Source organism: Pseudophryne corroboree, chromosome 10 (genome assembly GCF_028390025.1).
Source record: "Pseudophryne corroboree isolate aPseCor3 chromosome 10, aPseCor3.hap2, whole genome shotgun sequence".
In the NCBI taxonomy this organism is placed as follows: Eukaryota; Metazoa; Chordata; class Amphibia; order Anura; family Myobatrachidae; genus Pseudophryne; species Pseudophryne corroboree.
This window is the reverse complement of record NC_086453.1, coordinates 117,911,197-117,937,665: the sequence shown is the minus strand read 5'-3', so window position 1 is coordinate 117,937,665 and position 26,469 is coordinate 117,911,197. Positions and strand designations below refer to the sequence as shown.

Genomic DNA, 26,469 nt, shown 5'->3' with positions numbered 1-26,469 from the left:
TTATTGCAGTTAGAAACTAAATGGATATTTAAATTAAATACAATAGCACCTGGAGGATTGAACGAGAACTTGGGTTTGCAGTGCATGTTTTGATGATCGATATAGGTCACAAGTTAATTGTATTTATACCAGTTTCCTGCTATAAGTAAATAATCCAGTATTAGAATGATATGTCTTTTAATATTTGTTACGTCTGGTGTTAGTTGTAATTCACAATGTTTGTCTTGATTATGTAAAAGCTGAGGTTCATATGTATCCTTCAGTAATGTGTATGTTTGTATTTTGTTATAGTACATCACTATGGCAACCGACGTCACGACGTCAGCTCGCCTGTCCGGCGCCGTCTGAACACGTCATTTTGGAGTTCCCACTGTTCATAGCGGAGAGCGGGCGGTCAGCGGCGAAGGACAGGTGAGTAAGATTAACCAATTTTAGATAGGATTGTCCTGGTTATATAAGTGCTGTGTTGGTATTGTCTATTTGTGATGTGCTGTCCCTGACGACGGGGTATATCCCCGAAACGCCGTTGGAAAATAAACTTAATACTTTTATAATGCATTGAGCAGTCTGTACGAGTGCCGCCGTCGTTTTGAGAATATATATATATATATATATTTATACTCAAAATACTATTACGAGTTATGAATCTCCTTTGATTGCTGAGTGCCGCACCTGTATGATAGATAGATAGATAGATAGATAGATAGATAGATAGATAGATAGATAGATAGATAGATACACACACAACAAAGTTCCCAAGGGAGCTAATGTGTAACTATTATATATGTCACACCACCTAAATGTCCTAACCTTCAAGCGTAAATATGGGCAGATTGAAATATGACTCACAGATTTGTGTAATTAATATTGTACATTGAAACCACATCAAATCTTTGATATTATTAAAACAGTTATACTGATTGTGTTTGGTTGCATAGGATAGTATTCTGGTTCAGTCTTTTTCCAGAAGCGAAATAGATATGTTGATAAAATTCCAACGCATTTCGTCCATAGGACTTCATCAGGGGTATAGTATCAAATTGTAGTTTTAGAGTTGGTACCTGCATGAAGCAGGTCACTTAACCTGGGGGCTGTGCTAGGCAGCCCTGAAAAAGCTTTTTAGAAGACTTCAAGGGCTGCAGCACTTCATATGTCAGTGTGACATACTGTGCTGCGGCTCCATCACCTCCCCAGCGGCGTTGCATACTCCAGCTGGCTCTGTTCCCGGGTACTTGCGGCGGAGACGCTCTGGCTCTAGGCCATTGGTTGCAGATGTTCTCCTGGTTCGCGTGGCTGCTACAGAAGGGAGGAGGTTACAGGGTCTCCAGACGGGACCCGCCATTAAATCGCGTTCTGATTGCAGTCTAGGGAGATGGACTGCGACGCTGGCATGGACACTGTCACCGAGCAGAGACCCCACTATATCCACAAGGGCATAGGAGTACAGGTTGGATATGCTAACATCCAGTTTAATAAGATTCCATAGTACCAGGTGGTGAAGTCCAGCATAGGGGAGCCGGCGCTTGACCTGTAGCCTCTCCCCTGGCCCAGGGGCCATCTACTGCTGGTGTTCCTGCCCTGGAGCTGCCTCACAATCTACCTCACTCCCTGACTGAGATGCTGGGCACCATTTTCTAAAATAGATGCGACTGGTCTCCGGGACTGCAGGGCAAGGTCTCCTTTGTAAATCCACCTGTACATCAGCACCGTGGTTTTACAAACACTTAAGTATTCTACATGTCGATATTAAGACAGCGTTAGTTAAGTACAAGTCTACCTGTGCCAGAATATATTGTACGAGTATTCTGATATATACATCCGGTCTCAGACCACGCATTGTTTTATATATATATATATATATATATATATATAAATATATGTGTGTGGGTTCATATAATAATCCAATGCAATTCTATTGTCATGAAAATAATTATCTGCATTGCAAACGTGACTATGTGTGCCTGTATCTGCTGTGTGATTTCACTGCGGTGTATTCCAGATATATCTATCACTGTATACTGTACCCTAGGGGACTAGGTGCGTCTGGGCCAATATATAGAGCATCACAGTATTTACCTATTACATGTATTCTACTGTGTACTCAGTCACATAATACCGGATTTATTCGCAGGTTTTGTGTACTGGGTACTGAGTCACATGCTAACGGATTTATTCGTAGGTATTGTACTCTGTCTGGCTTCATCGTACTAAACCGCTCTCTCTTGCATTTGTGTATAATATTTAACATGTAGGGCAGTAAATCTGGGGACACTCCTGCATCCTGCAGAGCATGCGCAATGGATTTACATGAGGGGGAAGTCTGTTTAGAATGTCTCATACATCTCCCAGTCAGTCCGCAGCTCCTGTAATCAATCAGGAGCCAACCTGGTCTGCGTTCTCAAACCAACTGGGTACTCTACTCAGGTTACCACCTGTAACATTACAGTCACTGATGTCCCCATGGTTACTCCGCTTTGGGCGGGAAAATTTTACCTCACGGGTTGTAGCATATGACTCATTCCTTGGTCAGGCAAAACCCTGTTCCAGGTCACTCTCGTGTCTCTGGGTCATCTAAGCGGGCTGCTTCCTCCTCCCTATCCAATAATCTCTGTGATATTTTATCTGAAGAGAGGGGGATCATGCTGTCCTTTCAGTCCCTATATTAGGTGTTTCTGACAAGAATTTTCCATTGATAAACGACACTACTGCCCTTGTGATTACTGGGAAGCAAATCCTACAAATCACTGATGATAAGAGGATCCCCCTACTGTGGTTAAGCAAACTGATATGTTCACACATCAGAGGATAAATAAAACTCTGTTACCACAATCTGACTATTAAGTGTATTGTACATCAGACAAGACCCCTGGTCTAATCCGGGGAAGACATTCCGCCTGTCTACAACGGGCATTAGCTCAATAGCCTCCCCCTGCAGAGTTATATAACAAGTAGGTAATTCACTGCTATTGAACTCATGTGTCATCCATCGGGTGTCGTCCACTCTGCCTCTCACCACTGTCCCCTCACTGTAGGAACCGACAGATAAGCATGTGGATGGATGCCTGGAGTCTATTACTCCCTTATGGGTGTTGTACATAAACCATGATTGCATCCTCTTGGGGCTACAAAATAGATTGATGACTGGATCAGGCACTAGAGGAAGAGCTGCCCGAGGATATATCTGACAATTCCAGACATTCCCTGTCTCATAATCACACCGCCACCTTTTTCTATACTAGGAGGCGTCCCCTGAGGCGGGTGTGTTGGCTGCCAAGGCGTCGAATACGTCTGTCCTGGCTCGCCGTATTCTGTGGTTGAGGTCATAGAAGGTGGACCTGGACTCCAAAAGTCCTTGGAGGTATTCCTCTTTCCTGGGGACATCTTATTTGGGGTAGACCTAATTAAAAATTGGGTCTGAATCGGCGGCTACTATGACTGCCTTTCTCCCAAATGCTACTCTTTATGCACAGAAGGCAAAAGGTACCACTTTTCCCTGCTTTCAGCCTTATGGGAAAGCGAAGGTCAGGCATACCCGGGATTGTCTCTTGCTCCCAACAACCACTAAGCCCAAGGTCTAACAATCCTGGGCTGCTCGTCAGCCTGCTTCTCATGACAATCCTGCTGCATGACGGGACAGGCCTTCCCCTGGGGGATCCCAGGGTGGGGGGCTGACTTCTGCGATTCAACCAGGTATGGTTAATAACCACTTCAGACACATGGATGTGAGAAGTTGTCTCTCACGGCTACGCATTCTCTTTCAAGAGATGTCCCCCTCGCCAGTTCTGCACAACGGTTATCTCTTCAGATCCGTTAAAGGTGCAAGCTCTAGAGATGGTTGTGCATTCCCTCCTGGATATAGGAGTGGTAGTGCCGGTACCTCTGTCCTTGGGAGGCAGAGGATACTACTCGACCCTGTTTCTAGTCCCGCAACCTGATGGGTCTTTCCGGCCTATTCTCAACCTCAAATCACTGAACAAGTTTATGAGAGTGTCCAAGTTCCGTATGGAAACACTGTGCTCAATTGTATTGTCCATGGAACCCGGAAACTATATGGTATCCCTGGATATACAATATGTTTACCTGCATATGCCTATTGCCATATCGCATCAGCAATATCCGCGGTTTTGCTATTGGCAACCTTCACTATCAATTTCAGGCTCTGCCGTTTGAACTAGCCATGGCCCCTCGGATCTTCACCAAGGTTATGGCTGTGATGAAGGCTCATCTCCGTCGCCAGGAGTCAGGATCCTGCCGAATCTGGACGATTTGCTGATTCTGGCAAACTCCCGCAATGTCCTCCTGAGTCATCTAAAACTGATGGTAAACTTCCTACAAGCCCATGGATGGCTCATCAACTGGAAGAAGTCCTCGCTGGTACCTGCTCGGAGCATGGCGAACCTGGGGGTACTACCAGACACACACAGCCAAAGACTGTTTCTGTCTCCAGAGAAAGTCCTGAAACTTCAGGAAAGCATCAGATACTTCCTCTCTCGCCCAAGAGTGTCGATACACTCGGCGATGCAAGTACTAGGCCTCATGGTGTCGGCTTTCGACATGGTAGAGTACGCTCAATTCCATTCCCGCCCTCTACAGAGGTTAATCCTTTCCAAGTGGGATGGCCTGCCTCATCGAATCAGTTCTCAAATGATCTCCTTGACTCCGGAGGTTCGTCTGTCACTGAACTGGTGTCTACAGGACCAGCAATTGAGCAGGGGCCATACCTTCTGGATCCCCAGCTGAGTCCTACTGACTACAGACGCCAGTCTGAGGGGTTGGGGCACAGTGCTGGAGCAACACTCTCTCCAGGGTCGGAGGACCAAGGAGGAATATCTCCTCCTGATAAACATTCTGGAATTGTGGGCCACGTTCAATGGCCCTCATTCCGAGTTGTTCGCTCGCTAGCTGCTTTTAGCAGCATTGCAAACGCTAGGCCGCCGCCCTCTGGGAGTGTATCTTAGCTTAGCAGAATAGCGAACGAAAGATTAGCAGAACTGCTACTAAATAATTTGCTGCAGTTTCTGAGTAGCTCCAGACCTACTCCTAGATTGCGATCACCTCGGTCCGTTTAGTTCCTGGTTTGACGTCACAAACACGCCCTGCGTTCATCCAGCCACTTCCCCGTTTCTCCAGCCACTCCTGCGTTTTTTACTGGCACGCCTGCGTTTTTCAGCACACTCCCTGAAAATGCCAAGTTGCCGCCCAGAAACACCCACTTCCTGTCAATCACACTATGATCACTCGAGCGTTGAAAAAACGTCGCTCAAGCTTGTGTAAATCTACAAAGTTTTGTGTTAAATTACTATGCGCATGCGCGCTGCGTACCATGCACATGCGCATTTTCCACCTAATCGCTGCATTGCGAAAAACGGCAACGAGCGAACAACTCGGAATGACCACCAATGATTTGACTCTTGCCCTGCCTCTGATACAGAACAGGCCTGTTCAAGTACAATCAGACAATGCCACCACGGTGGCAACCATCAAGGCGGCACTTGAAGCAGCATGGCAATGATGGAAGTGTCTAAATCCTTAGTTGGGCGAAACGCTATCTGCCAGCAATATCGGCAGTGTTCATTCCGGGAGTCCTCAACTGGGAAGCAGATTTCTTCAGTTGTCAGGATGTACATGCCGGAGAGTGGAGTCTTCATCAGGAAGTCTTTCAACTCCTAGTGGACAAGTGGTGTCTACCAGATCTAGACCTGATGGCGTCACGACACAATCACGAAGTTCCGGTCTTCGGATCAAGAATAAGGAATCCTCAAGCAGCGTTCGTGTATGCACTGGCAATTACATGGAACCTTTGGCTGCTCTACGTGTTCCCTCCAGTGTCACTCCTGCCCAGGGTACTACAGAAGTTCAAGCAAGAAGGAGGAATACTACTTCTAGTCGCTCCAACGTGGCCCAGACGGCATTGGTTCTCAGACCTGCAGGGTCTATCGATAGAGCATTCTCTTCTACTTCCTCAACGGCCGGACCACCTCGTTCAGGGCCCTTGTGTCTACCCGGACCTGGCCAGACTGGCTTTGATGGCGTGGCTCTTGCAATTTCACTCCTGAGGGCCAAACGATTCTCTGAGGTGGATATCCAAACTATGCTGAAGGCCCGCAAACCGGCTTCTGCACTGATTTATTATAGGGTCTGAAATTCTTACTTCACCTGGTGTGCTGCTAAGAATTACAATGCTTCCAAGTTTAGTACTTCCAGACTTCTGGCTTTTTTGCAGCAAGGCCTGGATTTAGGACTTCGTCTGGCCTCCCTTAAGGTTAACATATCTGCCTTGTCAGTGTGGTTTCAGAGAAATATTGCATCTATACCTGATGTTCGTATATTCACTCAGGGCGTACTGCGGATTCAGCTTCCCTATGTCCCTCCTGTGGCTCCATGGGATTTGTCTGTTGTCCTGAATGCCCTACAAGAGTCTCCATTTGAACCTCTTGAGTCAGTGGACCTTAAATGGCTCACAGCCAAGGTCCTGTTTTTGCTGGTTATTGCCTCTGTTAGAAGGGTGTCAGACTCAGGTGCTTTGTCCTGTCGTCCACCCCTTTTTGATATTTCATCGTGACCAAGCAGTTCTTAGAACTCACCCTGGTTATTTATCTAAGGTGGTGTCATCTTTTCACCTTAATCAACAGATTGTGGTTCCAGCCTTCATCTCTTCTGAATTGTCCTCCAAAGAACGGTCTTTGGATGTGGTACGGGCTCTCCGTATATATGTGGAGAGGACTGCCTCTATCAGGAGGTCAGATACCCTCTTTGTACTGTTTGGTTTCCACAACCGTGGCTGGCCTGCGAATAAGCAAACCTTGGCCAGATGGATTAGAATGGTGATTGCACACGCTTATGCGCAGGCTGGACTACCAGCTCCTGCTGCTATTAAAGCCCATTCTACTTGGTCTGATAGGCCTCAGTGAACACGTTTATTAGGTTCTATGCCTTTGATACTTCTGCCTCCCGGGATGCTTCCTTTGTACGCCGTGTTGTCATAACCGCTAAGGTGCGTCCCCTCCCTTGAGGAACTGCTTTAGGACATCCCCGATGTATTCCCTGTGGAACACAGTGTACCCCGCTGCAGAAAAGGAGATTTATGGTAGACTTACCATGGTTAAATCTCTTTCAGCGAGGTATACTGGGTTCCACAGGGCACCCACCCTGACGCACTTTGGGTTTGTATGGCATTAGCCTGTAGTCCTTTCTCCTGTCGTGAGAACGTGGTTCTATGTGACTAACATCTGCCTTCTGTTTTACCTGCTTCTGCATTGGACTGGTTAACAAAACTGAGCTTACAGTGCCTGGAGGCAGGGTTATAGAGGATGCCCCACAATGCATTCTGGGACAGTCTAAAGCTTTAGCCTGTTGGTGCCTCTGGATCAAGATCCATCTCTACACCCCGATATATTCCCTGTGGAACCCAGTGTACCTCGCAGAAAGAGATTTAACCATGGTAAGTCTACCATAAATCTACTTATTTATAAAAATAAAAAGTAGATAAAATCCTTCAGATTCCAGCATAAAGTTTCTAACTATATGCTGGACACCTTCCGTACCTAAAAAAGAGAAAATGCAGGTGCACACTGTAAGCACTAAGGACATTAACAGTCAAATCAATTATGATAAACTGTACAATTCACATGAAGTGCGAATGAGGTTCCCAGCACATATTTAGACCGACATGGTTGTGCTGGTTCTCATGTTTGGGTTAATATGTACTCATTACCAAGCCATGTGAGATTTTCTGCCAGTTTCCCCATCTTTAAATGTTCACTCATTATATACCTTTTCACCACAGCCTACTACCCCTATAAATCTCCATTCTTTACCTTCCTCCGACCTTCTTTCTGCCCCAGTTCACGCTCCACATGTTCACCCATCCCTTATCATGAAAGCTCTCATGGGCAGGGCCCTCCTTCCTTATGTTCATCCCAGCACTATCCTTGCTTTTAGTGCTCCTTGGTGGTCATTCCGAGTTGTTCGCTCATTGCCGATTTTCGCTATGCTGCGATTTGTTGCTAAATGCGCATGCGCATGGTACGCAGCGCGCATGCGCTTAGATATTTTACTAAAAACTTAGCAGTTTTGCTGTTGTTTGTGCGGCGCTTTTCAGTCGCACTGCTGATCGGTGAGTGATTGACAGGAAAGGGGCGTTTCTGGGTGGTAACTGAGTGTTTTCCGGGAGTGTGCTAAAAAACGCAGGCGTGTCAGGGAAAAACGCGGGAGTGTCTGGAGAAATGGGGGAGTGGCTGGCCGAACGCAGGGTGTGTTTGTGACGTCAAATCAGGAACTAAACGGACCGAGCTGATCGCAATCTAGGAGTAGGTCTGGAGCTACTCAGAAACTGCAAGAAAATATTTAGTAGCAATTCTGCTACTCTTTCATTCGCTATTCTGCTAAGCTAAGATACACTCCCAGAGGGCGGCGGCCTAGCGTTTGCAATGCTGCTAAAAGCAGCTAGTGAGCGAACAACTCGGAATGACCACCCTTGTCTCCTAGTGCCCATCAGGGACTGTGTATGCTCACCCTTCATTGGTTACAGTTTTATTGAATGCAGCTGGAACCAATGAAGGTTACAGTTTCACAAGGGGTGTAGTATGGTATGCCGGCTGTCAGGGTCTCGGCACACAGCATACCGGTGCCGGAATCTCGACCGCCGGCATACCAACAGCTGGGCGAGCGCAAATGAGCCCCTTATGGGCTCGCTGCGCTCGGCGCGCCACGCTATCTATTCTTCCTTCAGGAGGGTGAAAAGGTGTCGGTATGCCGGCTGTCGGGATTCCGGCGCCGGTATACTGTGCGCGGGGACCCCAACAGCCGGCAAACTGAAGACCACCCTTCACAAGGAGTGGACTCCTTGTGACTCACCGCCCCACGCCTATCTGGCTATATTGAGTTTCCTACCCATCCCACCATCCACTTCCTACCTAGTTCGTTGGTTTCTTGCTTTGTGTTGTTCTATTGTCATGTCAGATTACATTCACTGTGCATTTGATGTGCCTGTTTGCTGGTACGGTGCTGTGGAAATTGTGTAGCACCTAATAAATCATAACAATAATGTTTGGCCAACAATGTGCTGAGAGCTTCGTTTATACTCCATGTTAGTTGTATAGTTCGTCTTAGAAGTTTTGATTATCAGTGTTCTTAGTGATTAGAGCAGGTGTGATATGATATCTCAGCGTTCGGAATGCCAGCGTTCAGAAGACCGACTGTGGCATCCAGATGGAGAAAATCCTGACCCTCCCTCAATACCTCCCTAAGCCTAACCCTCTCTTTCTACAGCCTAACCCTTACCCTCCACCACCCCCACCCCCACCCCTGCAGCCTAACTGTGGCCCTCCCCAGTGGTGCCTAAACCTACCCCCCTCCTTCCCGCAGCCTATACCTAACACTCCCTCCCCCGCAGCCTAACCGTCCCTGGGGGTGGCAACACCTAACCTCCACCCCCTTACCCCCTGCAGGCTAACACTGACAATCCCTGCATACTTATGATGGAGATGCTGGTGGTCGGTATTCCTGCATCAGCATTTCATCCGATGTAGGAGTTCCAATGTTGACATTATGGCCGTGTGTTGGGATTCTGATGCCGGGATTCTGACTGCCGACATCCCAACCGCCAGCATTCAGACCGCATTGGTGTATCTATAATGGGTGCAGCGTGTGCGAGGAATATGGACCCTGGGGTCCAGGGGGGCCCACCCGGCACACACTGCACCCATTTGTTTAATACTTACTTCCCTGGAGTCCCCCGTCGGAGCCATCCCTTCTCGGCAGTGCAATAGAGTCTGAACACTAGGGGGAACAAAGTCTATTGCGCCTGCTGAAAATTCCGGAAAGGTGACACGGCAGACATTTTTCTGGGGTTTCCTGCATGCGCATTCAGAAAATCTTCGGGAAAATGGCCGCCGTGCCGTGTTCCCGGAGGCCTGCGCATGCTCAATAGGGTCTGTGTTCAGAAGGATGGCACCCCCGTGGGACTCTATAGAGGTATTAAAACCTTGTGCCTTGGTCAGAGAGGAGAGGGCCCCTGATGCAGAAGGCTGCACACTGGCCTCCTCCTCTGTTAAAATGCCCCTGCCTGACCACATCCCCTTAAGGCCCATACACACTGGCCGATATATCGGCCGTTCTCTTGAATGGCCGATATATTGAGGGTCCGTCGGCCAATGTGTATGGCCGATACGTCTGTGAACTCCGTCGTTCACAGATGTATCGCATAGGCCCCGCAGCACAGCCGATGGCCAATATATCTACCGATATATTGGTGCGTCGCTGTGTGTGTACGGCCGACCGCCCGTACACATGCTGTGGCGGCCGGCGGTGATTGACAGCTGTACACGCCCGCCCAGTTCATGACGTCAGTCCCCGACGGATCGGGCAGTGTGTATGCTAAGCACACTGCCCGATCCGTCCATAGATATATCTGCCGATCAATTGATCGGCAGATATATCTTCCAGTGTGTACCCACCTTTAGAGCCACTAGTCTTAAATGTTTTTCCATATTTCCACCTGTTCTAATCCAAGTACCTTTACCCCCCTGATCATCTTTGGATCTTGGTATAAGCAGACACTCTTTCCGATGACAGTGACACCTTTTAGACTTTAATGCCTGATGAGCACATCTTACCTTTTTAAACTAATTCTGATGTCTTAGAAGCTGCCAATAAACTAGCACAGATTTCGGCTGCGTCAAACTTTAGCCCCTGAAGTATTAAATGAGTTTAACTAGATTTTCAAATGGAACAGGGAGTCTGGAATGAACTACTGTAAATTGTTGAGCAAATGATTTAAAAAGTGTCTAATACATTTTTTTTTCTTCTAATTATTGACCTTGGAAAATATAAATCCCAGATCAAATCCCGCAGTGTATATGGGCTAATAATAATAATAATAATAATAATAATAATAATAATAATACTAATGGATTATTCTAATGTGGAAGGAAACCAAAACAATAAGCAACTGGGCAAAACCATGTGCACTGCAGGTGGGGCCGATGTAACATGTGCAGAGAGAGTTAGATTTGGGTTGGGTGTGTTCAAACTGAAATCTATATTGCCGTGTAAAAATAAAGCAGCCAGTATTTATTACCTTGCACAGAAACAATATAACCCACCCAAATCTAACTCTCTCTGCACATGTTACATCAGCCCCTCCTGTAGTGCAGCATGGTTTTGCCCAGTTGCTTATTGTTTTGGTTTCCTCCCACATTAGAAAAATCCCTTATTATTAATTTTATTATTATTATTATTATTATTATTATTATTAGCCTGTGTGCTTTCTTGGTGTGCTTACAAACCTGAATAAGGCTCACTGTTATTTACATCGCGATTTTGGGGGTCATTCCGACCCGTTCGCACGCAGCGGTTCTTCACTGCATTACGAACGGGTCGGAAATGCGCATGTGCGGCGGATGCATTGCGCACGTGCGGCGTTTCCTGGCGACGATCGTCGCCGAGCAACGCCGCCGCCAGCGACAAATGTGATCGCAGCGGCAATCGCAAGAAGATGGACAGACGGGAGGCATTCTGAGGCGGATACTCACCGTTTCCAGACGTTTTTGGGGAGTGGTAAGAAAAACGCCGGCGTGACCAGGCGAACGAAGGGCGGATGTCTGACGTCAAAGCCGGGACCTGCATCGCTGGATCTGTCGCACAGGGTAAGTAGGTCTAGGGCTAGTCTTGTTTTGAGTGAAACTTTTTTAGCATAGCAGGGCTGCACAAGTGTTCGCAGCCCTGCTATGCTAAAATACACTCCCCCATAGGCGGAGATTAGTTGATCGCACAAGCAGCAAAAAGTTGCTTGGTGCGATCAACTCGGAATGAGTGCCAATGTTCCTGCAGTTGAGTGATTATTTGACAGTGCGCATGCGCAAAGAGTCCAGAACAACCCTAACTGAACATGCGCAAGTCCAAGTCTTCAATGCCGTTCGCAACTGCATATGGCATCTCTAACAGAAGCAGTTTGCGACTCTGAGCATTTCACAGTGGAGACTGGACGGTGACCGCAAGTGAATGCAAAAGGGGAAGTTTTATAGGGGTGAGTGTCATGGGTGTGTCTAGCTTTCCCAATTACAAATCCACTGCTTCAAAGGCCATGTTTAGTTGGATTTGAGGAGTGTAGCTAGAGTAGACCCTAAGCTACCGCAAATGTTGATGGTCCAACCGATGTTACATCAATGTTATTTACAATCTCCATGGCAATTGTATAGACCATGGAGTCTGAAAGTGGGTGTTTCATCGCTAATGCACACCACCACATGGAACTAGAGATGAGCGGGTTCGGGTTTTACTCGGTTTTACTCCGATTAACTCGGTTCTCAAAATGGCATCTGATTGGCTATCCAAAATACAAGACATCCGTTAACCAATAAGATGGCGTTTTGAGAACCAAGTAAATCCGAGTAAAACTGAACCCGCTCATCTCTACATCGAACACAAAGGGAAGGTTGAGATTAGCGTTTGCATGTTTTCACACGCTATTGAGAGAGTGGCTGCATTACCAACATATCTAAATCAGCACCTCAAAGCGTTTTACATTTTGAGATTAAATTAAGAAAAAAAAAACACATCATGTAAATTGAACTTAACCTAAATATTAACAGACTGCATATAAAGAGCTGTGTACTGTATTTGTTTTTGTTTTGTATTTTTAACTAAAGGGGCAGTAGTGAAATTCTTAAGTAAACTGGAAAATCCGGAGCCTGCTACTGAGGTTTTTGAAGTGGAGGCCTCTTGAACCTCTGCAAAGCAGCAGTACAAATGTAATTCATGAACTTCAGCGTGATTTGAAGGTTCTAGTGCTTTGCAAAATAGAGCTTAGTATTTTTACCCCAAAGAATCTACTCAATCATTCATTAAAGATATCCTTGCAGAAAATATTGTCTTCTGACCAACAAGAACAAATGTTACAAAATGTTACCATTAAAGGAATCACATACATTTTTTTTAATGGTACTCAGTAAGTAAATATGCCCTTGAAAAAAAACGGGTGTGGTATTGAAGATCTGCAATGTCTAGATCAACAGTCATTAGGACGACCCCATATGTTCGACATGCATTAGGTCGGCACTGACAAAAGGTTGACATGTATTAGATCAACACTGTCAAAAGTTTGATACATGAAAAGGCTGACAGATACAAAGGTCGACACATGAAAAGGTCAACAGATACAAAGGTCGACACCTGAAAATGTCGAAACAGAAAATGTTCCTCACAATAAAGGTAGACACTGCTTTTTTGGAGGTGTCAATTTTACCATCAGAGCACAGGAAACCCCAATTAGTGTACCATTTCCCCTTGAATGGCTCACTTAATTTGTCATGCTGCAGGCAGTTACTATGCCCAATCATAGTCCATGTGGATAGTAAAGTATGAAAAAGGTATAAAGAATACAAAAAACCCTTAAAAAGCTGCGTCGACCATATGTGTATCGACCATTGCCATGTCAGCCATTTGAACCTGTCTAACTTTTCTACCTGTCGACCTTTTCCAGTGTCAAGATTTTGTTAGTATCGACCGAATGCATGTCGACCATATGGAGTCGACCTATTGCTTGTAGACCTACTGTAGACATTGGCTATCTAAACATTGGAACCTGAATAAACCTTACTTAAAAGTCAATATTCACCATAGCCAGTGAGAACCCCTGTGCTATATAGCATTTCCTTAAATGAGTTGCATCACCAATGGATGAATATTTTACTGAATATGTTACCTTATCAGTTCCGTTATTGATAGATGAACCTTTAGGAAATGAATGATATGAATCTAACCTACATTTTTTTTCATAGCAATTAAACCTAAAGAAGATAGTTTAAACTCAGACCATGGAAGAATTAGACATTTATTTTGCAGTTTCAACTTGTAATATCAAATCCTTATTTTTAATTGATTTTACATTTTCAAGTGAACTCAAACTTTAATTCAGAAACAGAGGTAATTACACAGACATTCAGAAATCTCCTCTTAATTGACGCTTGGCTGAGCAAATTTACAGTATGGGATTTATGGTGATGCTTGCAGTGTTGCATGCATCCATCTACAATTGCTTTCATTGAGGGCCTAGACAGGGCCGCCATCAGAAATTCTGGGGCCCAGGACTCGCAAAATAGGCAGGTTCCCCCCCTCCCAATAAAAATAAATAATAATAATTATATACACACACACACACACAGCTGGTCCCATGTAGCTACGCCCCCTCAATTTCGTGTAGCTCCACCCCATTTTCATGACGAAATCTGGCACTGTCATAGGAGAAGGGAGAGGACTCTGCAAACTTCTATTGAATAGCCTCTGCCAAAATGGCCACCTCCTCAGAGGAGACAGTTATTAAAGATACTAGAGGAGCCTCCTCTATCTCTTTAATAACTGTCTCCTCTGAGGCGGCGGCCATTTTGGGAGGGACGTTTACAATAGAAGCTTGCAGCGTCCTCTCCCCCAACTTTGACAGTGCGAGAACTCGGTAATGAAAAGTGGGCGGAGCATAGTGGCGGCGGGCGGCGGCATGAGCGGCTCGGGCCCTCTCCTCCTATCAGGGAGGCCGGGCCCGGCCCCGGGACATCTGTGCCCGCAGCACCCCTCTGATGGCGGGCCTGGACCTAGTAAACATATGTACTGGACGCATACAGTACATGCATTAGTGGGGTAGAGATCGTTATCAGCGGCAGAACATGCAACACCCTTAAATATGAATTTCCCTCACACCAATATCATATTCCTATCTGACAACCATTGCAGAAAATCTGAATAACATTATATGTGCCTCTGGAATAATGTCTAGATGGCGGAGCACAGCACTCTTTCTCTGACGTCCTAGTGTATGCTGGGAACTCCGTAAGGACCATGGGGAATAGCGGCTCCGCAGGAGACTGGGCACATCTAAAGAAAGCTTTAGGACTATCTGGTGTGCACTGGCTCCTCCCCCTATGACCCTCCTCCAAGCCTCAGTTAGATTTTTGTGCCCGACCGAGCAGGGTGCAATCTAGGGGGCTCTCCTGAGCTGCTTAGATAAAAGTTAGTTTTAGGTTTTTTATTTTCAGTGAGACCTGCTGGCAACAGGCTCACTGCATCGAGGGACTAAGGGGAGAAGAAGCGAACCTGCCTGCTTGCAGCCAGCTTGGGCTTCTTAGGCTACTGGACACCATTAGCTCCAGAGGGATCGAACACAGGCCCAGCCTCGGAGTCCGGTCCCAGAACCGCGCCGCCGGCCCCCTTACAGAGCCAGAAGCAAGAAGAGGTCCGGAAAATCGGCGGCAGAAGACATCAGTCTTCATCAAGGTAGCGCACAGCACTGCAGCTGTGCGCCATTGCTCCTCATGCACACCTCACACTGCGGTCACTGATGGGTGCAGGGCGCTGGGGGGGGGGCGCCCTGAGCAGCAATATTAACACCTTGGCTGGCAAAAATACATCACATATAACCCCCAGGGCTATATGGATGTACATTAACCCCTGCCAGAATCCATAAAAATGCGGGAGAAAAGTCCGCGAAAAAGGGGCGGAGCTATCTCCTTCAGCACACTGGCGCCATTTTTCCCTCACAGCTCCGTTGGAGGGAAGCTCCCTGGCTCTCCCCTGCAGTTAATACACTACAGAAAGGGTTAAAAAGAGAGGGGGGGGCACAATTTAGGCGCAGTATACAATATATATGCAGCTATAAGGGAAAACACTTTTTTATAGGTGCTATCCCTGTGATATATAGCGCCCTGGTGTGTGCTGGCATACTCTCCCTCTGTCTCCCCAAAGGGCTTTGTGGGGTCCTGTCCTCTATCAGAGCATTCCCTGTGTGTGTGCTGTGTGTCGGTACGGCTGTGTCGACAGGTATGTGGAGGATAATGAGGTGGAGGCGGAGCGAATGCCTGTAAATATGTTGTCACCCCCTGCAGGGTCGACACCGGTGTGGTTGAACTTATGGAAGGATTACGTGAAAGTGTCAACTCCTTACATAAAAGGTTGACGACACGGAACAGCCGGCTACTCAGCTTGTGCCTGTTCCAGCGTCTCAAATGTCATGGGGGGCTCTAAAATCGCCCGCTACCTCAGATAACAGACACAGATGTCGACACGGATACTGACTCCAGTGTCGACATCGATGAGACTGGTGTACCCTCCAAATAGGTCCACCCGTTACAGGATTGAGGCAATGAAAAATGTATTACACATTTATGATTATACCCCAGGTACCACATAAAAGGGTATTGTGTTTGGTGAGAGAAAACTATTAGTAGTTTTTCCTGCATCTGAGAAATTAAATGAGGTATGTGAGGAAGAGTGGTCTTCCCCCGGTAAGAAATTGATAATTTCTACAACGGTTATTGGCAGCGTACCCTTTCCCGCCAGAGGATAGGTCACGTGGAGAAACACCCCACAGGGTAGATACAGCGCTTACACGCTTATCAGAAAAGGTGGCACTACCGTCTCCGGATACGGCCGCCCTGTAGGAACTTGCTGATAGAAAGCAGGAGGTTACCCTATAAGATATGGTCACACACTAGGGCATTATATTGCGACGAGCCGTTGCTTCGGCATGGATGTGCAGTGCTCCCGCTGCGTGGTCAGATTTCCTGTCGGAAAATAACTATGGATAGGGACAATATTTTGCTGAAAATAGAGCATATAAAAGACGTGGTCTTATACATGCGTGATGCACAGAGGGATATTTGCCGGCTGGCATCAAAAATAAGCGCTAGGTCCATTGCCGCCAGACGGGGGTTATGGACTTGGCAATGGTCAGGCGATGCCGACTCGAATCGGCACATGGAAGTTGCCCTATAAGGGGGTAAAACTGTTTGGGGATAGTTTTTCAGACCTCGTTTCCACAGCTACTGCTGGGAAATTGATTTTTTTGCCACAGGCTACCCCACAACAAAAGAAAGCACCGTATCATCAAGTACAGTCCTTTCGGCCCCAGAAAAGCAAGACGGCTAGAGGCTCATCCTTTCTGCCGAGAGGCAAAGGTAGAGGAAAAAGCTGCAACACACAGCTAGTTCCCAAGAGCAGAAGTCCTCCCTGCGTCCGGTAGGTCCACAGCATGGTGCTGGGGCTGCTCAGGCGGACCCGGGTACGGTGGGGGCCCGTCTCAGATATTTCAGCGGACAGTGGGCTCTCTCACATGGATCCCTGGGTCCTTCAAGTAGTATCTCAGGGGTACAGGCTGGAGTTCGAGACGTTCTTCCCCTCGCCGTTTCCTAAAATCTGCCTTACCGGCACCTCCCTCTGCCAGGGAGACGGTGTTGGTGGATATTCAATACTATAATCACAACAAGTGATTGTCAAGGTGCCCCTCCTTCAGCAAGGAAGGGGTTACTATTCCACAGTGGTTGTGGTACCGCAACGGTTCGGTGAGACCCATCTTGAAATTAAAATACTTGAACCTTTATATCAGAAGATTCAAGTTCAAGATGGAATCGCTCAGGGCGGTTATTACGAGCCTGGACGAGGGGGATTACAGGGTCTCCCTGGACATCAAGGATGCGTACCTGCATGTCCCCATTTACCCCCCTCACCAGGAGTACCTCAGATATGTGGTACAGGACTGTCACTATCAGTTCCAGACGTGGCCGTTGGAGTTGTCCACGGCACCGAAGGTCTTTACCTAGGTAATGGCCGAAGTGATGATACTCCTTCGCAAGAAGGAAGTTTTTATTATCCCGTACTTGGACGATCTCCTGATAAAGGCGAGGTCCAAAAAATAGTTGGTAGTGGGGGTAGCACTCTCTCGGGAAGTGCTACAACAGCACGACTGGATTCTCAATATTCCAAAGTCACAGCTGGTCCCGACGACACGTCTTCTGTTCCTGGGAATGTTTCTGAACACAGACCAGAAAAGAGTGTTTCTTCCAGTGGAAAAAGCCGAGGAGTTGTCATCTCTAGTCAGAGACATCCTAAAACCAGGACAGGTGTCGGTACATCAATGCACACGAGTCCTGGGAAAAATGGTAGCTTCGTACGAAGCATAATTCCATTCGGAAGACTCCACGCAAGGACGTTCCAGTGGGACCTGTGGGACTAATGGTCCGGGTCCCATCTACAGATACAACAGCGGATAACCCTGTCAGCAAGAAACAGGGTGTCGCTCCTGTGGTGGCTGCAGAGGGCTCATCTACTAGAGGGCCGCAGATTCGGAATACAGGACTGGGTCCTGGTGACCACGGATGCCAGCCTTCGGGGCTGGGGTGCAGTCACACAGGGAAGAAATTTCCAAGGAGATTTCGCTTCACATAAATATTCTGCAGCTAAGGGCCATTTACAATGCCCTAAGCCAAGCAAGGCCCCTGCTTCAGAACCAGCCGGTACTGATCCAATCAGACGACATCACGGCGGTCGCCCATGTAAACAGACAGGGCGGCACAAGAAGCAGGATGGCGATGGCAGAAGCCACAAGGATTCTCCGATGGGCGACCTACACCCAGGAGAATGGGGACTTCATCCAGAAGTTTTCCAAATGCGGGTAAACCGTTGGGAATGACCACGGGTGGACATGATGGCGTCCCGCCTCAACAAGAAGTTGAAAAGATATTGCGCCAGGTTAAGGGACCCTCAGGCGATCGCTGGGGACGCTCTAGTGACACCGTGGGTGTACCAGTCGGTTTATGTGTCTCCTCCTCTACCTCTCATACCCAAGGTACTGAGAATAATAAGAAGGCGAGGAGTGAAAACCATACTCGGGGTTCCGGATTGGCCATGAAGAGCTTGGTACCCGGAACTTCAAGAGATGCTGGCAGAGGACCCTTGGCCTCTGCCGCTCAGACAAGACCTGCTGCAGCAGGGACCATGTCTGTTCCAAGACTTACCGCGGCTGCGTTTGACGGCATGGCGGTAGAACACCGGATCCTAAAGGAAAAGGGTATTCCGAAGGAAGTCATCCCTACCCTGATCATAGCCAGGAAGGATGTCACCGCAAGACATTATCGCCGCGTTTGGCGAAAATTTGTTGCTTGGTGGGAGGCCATGAAGGCCCCGACGGAGGAATTTCAACTATGTCGATTCCTGCACTTCCTGCAAGCAGGGGTGACGTTTGGGCCTCAAATTGGGGTCCATCAAGGTCCAGATTTCGGCTCTGTCGATTTTCTTCCAGAAAGAACTGGCTTCACTGCCTGAAGTTCAGACTTTGGTTAAAGGAGTACTACATATTCAGCCTCCTTTTGTGCCTCCTGTGGCACTTTTTGGATCTCAACGTGGTGTTGGATTTCCGAAAGACGCATTGGTTGAGCCACTTAAAACCATGGAGCTAAAGTATCTTGCGTGGAAAGTGGTCATGCTGTTGGCCTTGGCCTTGGCCAGGCGTGTGTCAGAATTGGCGGCTTTGTCATGTAAAAGGCCTTATCTGATTTTCTATATGGATAGGGCAGAGTTGAGGACTCGTCCTCAGTTTCTCCCGAAGGTGGTCTCAGGTTTTCACTTGAACCAACCTATTGTGGTGCCTGCGGCTACTGGGGACTTGGAGGATTCCAAGTTGCTGGACGTAGTCAGGGCCCTGAAAATTTTATTTTTCCAGGACGGCTGGAGTCAGGAAAACTGACTCGCTGTTTATCCTGATGGCACCCAACAAGCTGGGTGCTCCTGCTTCTAAGCAGTTTATTGCGCGCTGGATTTGTAGCACTATTCAGCTGGCGCATTCTGCGGTAGGATTACCGCAGCCTAAATCAATAAAAGCCCATTCCACAAGGACGGTGGGCTCATCTTGGGCGGCTGCCCGAGGGGTCTCGGCTTTACAACTTTGCCGAGCAGCTACTTGGTCAGGGGCAAACACGTTTGCAAAATTCTACGAATTTGATACCCTGGCTGAGGAGGACCTGGAGTTCTCTCATTCGGTGCTGCAGAGTCATCCGCACTCTCCCGCCCGTTTGGGAGCTTTGGTATAATCCCCATGGTCCTTACGGAGTTCCCAGCATCCACTAGGACGTCAGAGAAAATAAGAATTTACTTACCGATAATTCTATTTCTCGTAGTCCGTAGTGGATGCTGGGCGCCCATCCCAAGTGCGGATTGTCTGCAATACTTGTACATAGTTATTGTTAACTAATCGGGTTCTTGTTGTGAGCCATCTATTCAGAGGCTCCTCTGTTATCATGCTGTTAACTGGGTTTCATATCACAAGTTGTACGGTGTGATTGGTGTGGCTGGTATGAGTCTTACCCGGGATTCAAAATCCTTCCTTATTGTGTACGCTCGTCCGGGCACAGTATCCTAACTGAGGCTTGGAGGAGGGTCATAGGGGGAGGAGCCAGTGCACACCAGATAGTCCTAAAGCTTTCTTTAGATGTGCCCAGTCTCCTGCGGAGCCGCTATTCCCCATGGTCCTTACGGAGTTCCCAGCATCCACTACGGACTACGAGAAATAGAATTATCGGTAAGTAAATTCTTATTATTTAGCTGGGTCATTTTCACTCACTATATCTGACCCTTGCCCTCTCCTACTTTTCCCATGAATGATGGTGTCAGTGAATGATGAAGCATAGTACATTACATTTTGGTGGACTTGCTTAAGCTATTAACTTCATCAAAATAAAGAAATGCCTTATGCAGGCACATTACTTCAAAATATCACGCACGTCAGTCACTGCTCTGATTGTCTATACAAAATTTGTGCATTGAAGTGCTGTGAGCCTGCTGACTTATTGTGTATTGGTTACTGGTGGAGCTTGTCTGTATTCTGAACAGGAGATTTACTAAGTTATGTAATATGTATGTAATTTGAATACACAATGAATGATTGCACACCCATATACCATGGTTTGCAAACCTCTTACATGTTCTACAAGTCCAATGTTAATCAACATCAGGCTTTGTCCTCCAGGACTAGACAAAAGGCCTAATTCAGACCTGATCGCAGCAGCAAAATGGTTCTCTAATGGGAAAAAACATGTTGCACTGCAGGTGGGGCAGATATAACATGTGCAGAGAAAGTTAGATTTGGGTGGGGTGTGTTCAAACTGAAATCTAAATTGCAGTGTAAAAATAAAGCAGCCAGTATTTACCCTGAACAGAAACAAAATAACCCACCCAAATCTAACTCTCTCTGCACGTGTTATATCTGCCCCCCCCTGCAGTGCACATGGTTTTGCCCATTAGGGAAAGATTTTGCTGCTGCGATGAGGTCAGAATTAGGCCCAAAAACCAAAGTGCCAAGAGAAACTGGAGTAGCATGAGGCCCCTCCTGTACTAGCCTGAGCATACAATGCACACTCTGCCAGCATGCAGATGGGCACCACTACATACTTGCACCTGTAGTGCCAAAAGAGTCTGCACTACCAGTATGGCCATATGCTAACATAAACATAAAATAGGGACCCCATAGCATTGTAACTATAATAACAGTTTCCTGAAATATGGGGACTATAGAATAGCATCTCCACAGTATCCTATATAATAAAAGGCTAACACTGCTCCTCACCTCTATAGGGGGAATTTAAGTGTTTTGCACGCTGGTGACCACTAGATGATGCCCAACGGAGAAATTCAATTGTTGGTCTGTTCGGGCACACACAGCTGCCAGCGCTGGCATTAATGTTACGTTGTTCCGTCACTTTGACAGGCTGGTAGCTAGTAGTAAATATATAATAATACCCCTGTAGTATTGTAGATATAGGCTAATTTCCCTGTCACATTGCAAGTAAAGAAGAAGGTCCCAGAAGTATTGTAAATGTAGAATAGTGCACCTGATTCCATACAGATCTTTTGCACCAAGGTTGGGGCTGGTGCAAATGCACGCTGAGAGTAATGACAGTTACCTGCACAAGTGGATGGATGGGTGTGGTGCAGTCTCATAGATGTGACTTACTCTGAAAGTAGACGAAGATCAGCATTTATATTTGAGCATATAATGGGGTCACATTTCTGACCGACTTACATGCAACTGTGAATCAGTCCCTAGGTGTCATACAATAGGTCTACTATCACTGTTACTGGGCCCTTATGCACTCAATACAGTTTGCTGCCACCCCCAGCTGTCCCATTGGCAGATTTATGAAATTAACCTTTCAGCTGGCTTTATCGAGGAGAATTTCAGACAAAGCATTTCCTGGTGGCACACACCCACAAGGTCCTCACATACATATGAACTAGAGATGTGCGGTGGGCTCGGGGCTTCCCGCCAGACTCGGATCCCAGAACGAGGAAAAACGTTATCATCCCACTGTCGGATTCTCACGGGTTTTGGATTCTATATAAGGAGCCGCGTGTTGCTGCCATTTTCACTCCGGACTTGGAGAGTGAGGGAGACAGACCTCTGTCGGTCTGTGGGTGGTGGTGTACTGGGGTGCTGCTGTCCTGTGCTCTTCTGGGGTAGTGTGCTGTGCAGGTGTACTGTGCTGTTAGAGGTGCTGCTGTCCTGTGCTGTTCTAGTGTGGTGTACTGTGCTTTTAGGGATGCTGCTGTCCTGTGCTGTACAGGGTTACTGTTCTGGGGTGTCCTGTATGCTGTAAAAATACAGGGGTGCTATAAATATAAAGGGGCACTGTTCTGTTTACTGTAAAAATGCCTTTCACAACATGAAGTGGCAAGGAAATTCTAAGGACTTGGCCTATGTTCATGACTGGTGGTTCAGCTTCTCATGAAGATAGAAGCCCTCCTACCTCTCGAAAAATTTAAAAAATAAAGCTTGTTAAAGTACAGGAAAAAACAACTGCGTTCAGAATCAGAGATATCACAAATCCCCAAGGAGAGTCCAAGTGTCTCCGCGGTTGTGATGTCTAGGCCTGAACTCCCCAAGACTGTATGGGAAGAAGAGGCTCCTACCACTATTTGCATGCCCTCTGCAAGTGCTGGGAGGAGCACCGCCAGTCCAGTTGCTGATATTGAGATTAAGGATGTCACTGTAGAAGTATAGATAAGGTGGATATTGGTGTAGCTGGCACTAAGGTGGAAGTGGACGATGAGGATTCTGATGGGCATGTGGTTTGTTTGAATAAGGCACCAGTGGAGACAGTTGTTGTCTATGGCATGAAAAAGCCCATTGTGATGCCTAGGAAAAATACCAAAAAATCCACCTCTTCATGTGGAATTGTTTCTCCACAAATCCGGACAATGGTGGTCATTCCGAGTTGATCGCTCGCTAGCAATATTTAGCAACCGTGCAAATGCTATGCCACCGCCCACTGGGAGTGTATTTTAGCGTAGCTCAAAACCTACTCAGCTCTTGCGATCATTTCAGACTATTCAGTTCCGGATTTGACGTCACACACCCGCCCAGCGTTCTCCCAGCCACGCCTGCATTTTCCCTGGCACGCCTGCATTTTTCCGAACACTCCCTGAAAACGGTCAGTTGTCACCCAGAAACGCCCACTTCATGTCAATCACTCTGCGGCAACCAGTGCAACTGAAATGCATCGCTAGACCCTGTGCAAAACTGCATAGTTCGTTATGCCTGTAAGTTGCGCGTGCGCATTGCACCGCATACGCATGTGCAGAACTGCCATTTTTTAGCCTGATCACTGCGCTGCGAACAAATGCAGCTAGCAATCAACTCGGAATGACCCCCAATAGGTGTCAAGCCATCTGTTGCCTTTGTCAATCCATAATAAGTATGGGTAAGGACGTTAACCACCTAGGAAAATCCTCCCTTATACGTCACCTGCAGCGCATTCATCATGTCATTGTCAAGTTCAGAAACTTTGGGTAAGAGCGTAAGCAGTCCACTGACACCTATATCCCTTTTTCCTGTTGTATCCAAGCTCCTGTAATCCACACTACCAACTTTATCAACGTCAATTTCCTCCTCAGTCAGGATCCTCTCCTATCCGTGATTCCTCTGGAGGATTCTTGAGTGCTACGCCTACTGCTGCCGCTGCTGCTGTTGTTGCTGCTTGGAGTCGATCGTCATCCCAGAGAGGAAGTCGGAAGACCACTACTTTAACTTAGCATTTGACTGTCCAACAGTCCTTTGCGGGGAAGATAAAATATGACAGCAGTCACCCTGTTGCACAGCAGATTACTGAGGCCATAACAACTATGCTGGTGATAGAAGTGCATCCGGTATCCACCATTAGTGCAGTGGGATTTAGACAGTTGATGGACGTACTGTGTCCCCGGTACCAAATCCCATCTAGATTCCAGTTCACTAGGCAAGTGATTCCTGGTTTGTACAGGGACATTAAGAAAAGTGTCCTCAAAAAATGTGGTTGTACCCACTGTCCACTTAACCATGGACATGTGGACAAGTGGAGCAGGGCAAACTAAGGACTACATGACTGTGACAGACCACTAGGTAGATGTATTGCATTCAACAGCAGCGGCACCAGCAGCAGCATCTCACAAACGCCAACTCATTCCTAGGCAAGCTACACTGTGTATCACCGGTTTCTGTAAGAGGCACATCGCTGAGAACCTGTTACTGAAACTGAGGGACATCATCGCACAATGGCTTACCCTACTAAGACTTCCTAGCTGACCCACTGGCGGTGATGCAGGGCAATCAGGAGCAAGTTTTGACATCTGGTCCGGACTGAATGAGCTGCCAACAATTACTCACATGTCTACTGTCACTACAAATGATGCTGTCACCATTGAAAGAATGGTGGAGGGTTACAGTATATCAGTGACAGCATCCAAGTAGGCATGTCGGGCAGTCCGTATGTATACTGGCAGGAAAAAGAGGCAATTTGGAGGCCCTTGCACAATCTGACTTTATTTCACTTAAGTTACCCCCACCCCCCTCCAGTGTGTACTCCGAAAGAGTGTTTAGTGCAGCCGGTAACCTTGTCAGCGATCGCCGTAGGAGGTTACTTCCACAAAATATGGAGAAGATGATGTTCATCAAAATGAATTATAAATTCCTCCGGGTAGACCTTTCCCAGCAATTGCCTGTCGAAAGTTCACAGTGACCTGTGATCATGGATTCCAGTGGGGACAAATTAATACTGTGTGAGGATGAGGATGTAAACACTGAAGGGGGTGAGTAATCGGAGAATGAGGACGACATCTTGCCACTGTAGAGCCAGTTTGTGCAAGAACAGATTAATTGCTTATTTTTGGTGGGGGCCCAAACAAAGCAATCATTTCAGCCACAGTCGTGTGGCATACCCTGTCGCTGTTTATACAACATAAGGGTGGGTGGGAGTGCCCAAGGACAATTCCATCTTACACCTCTTTTTTTATTTTAGATTATGTGCTCTTTGGGGCTAGTTTTTAAAAGTGCCATCTGGTCTGCCATTGCAGTGCCACTCCTAGATGGGCCAGGTGTTTGTGCCGCCCACTTGTGTCGCTTAGCTTAGTCATACAGCGACCTCGGTGCAACCTTTTCGCCTAAAAACAATATTGTTAGGTGTTCAGAATAGACTGGAAATGAGTGGAAATGAATGTTATTGATGTTAATAATACTGTAGGAACTAAAAAAAAAAAAATCTGTGATTTACTGTAGCTATTTTTATGTTTGTTTGTTTTTTAAAATCCAGATTCAAAACCCAAACCCGAAAGTGTGGTTTTGGCAAAACCAATCCAGATCAAAAACACGAATGGAGATCCAGATCCAAAACCACAAAACCAAAACCAAAAAGTCACATTTCTACTATCTATCTATCTATCTATCTATCTATCTATCTATCTATCTATCTATCTATCTATCTATCTATCTATCTATCTATCTATCTATCTATCTATCTATCTACAGATTTAGCTGCATTCAACAAGCACTCTCGGCGCCTGCCATTTTTTTTCAGAAAAGTAGTACTGCATATGAAGTCTATTGAGCATCAAGTGTGCAGCTTTAATTTAAGTACAGTAGTGAATATTAATGGCCATAGAGGGTTATTCAGGTTTGTTAGCAAACCATAAACCACACTAATGGGCAAAACCATGTGCACTGCAGGGGAGGCAGATGTAACATGTATAGAGAGATTTATATTTGGGTGGGTTAAATTGTTTTGTGCATGGTAAATACTGGCTGCTGTATTTTCACATTGCAATTTATATTTCAGTTTAAACACACCCCACCCGAACCTAAATCTCTCTGCACATGTTACATCTGCCACACTTGAAGTGCAACATCGTTTTGCCCATTAGTGTGCATTTTTGGTTTGCTAACAAACCTGAATAAAGCCCATATTTATTAAGTTAATTTTTTTTAAACTAAAATAATGTGAAAGGTGTTTTCACACCCTTTTCACATTATTTTAGCATCACCTGAATGTATTAAAGGGCAAACCCTTTGATTCAATGTATTTTAGTAACCAGATAACATTTCCCATACTTATAATGGGAAAAGTAATGTGGGCCGAATTGACAAAAAAAATAAAAAATTGCAAAAAATACTGCAGTGAGCCCTGTGATAATTACGCTAGCTTCAGCTGTGCGGGAAGCCAGCAGTGTGACCAGCTTTGTGTATGAACATACAGCCTGATCAAGAAAATATTAAAAAGTTAAAACAAATAAAAATCATACTTACTTACACAGGGACCGGTGATCGGTGCTCCGATGCGGGCTGACAGTTATCGGTGCTCCCTGCTGGTCCTGTGACCTCTGGTGCAGTAAAGTAATGCTAGA

At 46.6% G+C, this 26,469-nt stretch overlaps 1 protein-coding gene across 2 annotated transcripts in view; it reads left to right on the top strand.

The window, feature by feature from the left end:
* Window positions 1-26,469, top strand: part of CACNG8 (calcium voltage-gated channel auxiliary subunit gamma 8) — a 225,887-nt gene that overhangs the window by 89,877 nt on the left and 109,541 nt on the right. Inside the window, exon 2 of one of the 2 annotated variants that reach the window (XM_063942764.1) lies at window positions 292-411. The exons of the other annotated variant lie outside the window; for it this stretch is intronic. The gene's annotated coding sequence lies outside the window, so the exon portion shown is untranslated. The remainder of the gene's footprint in view (window positions 1-291; window positions 412-26,469) is intronic. 2 annotated transcript variants of the gene reach the window in all.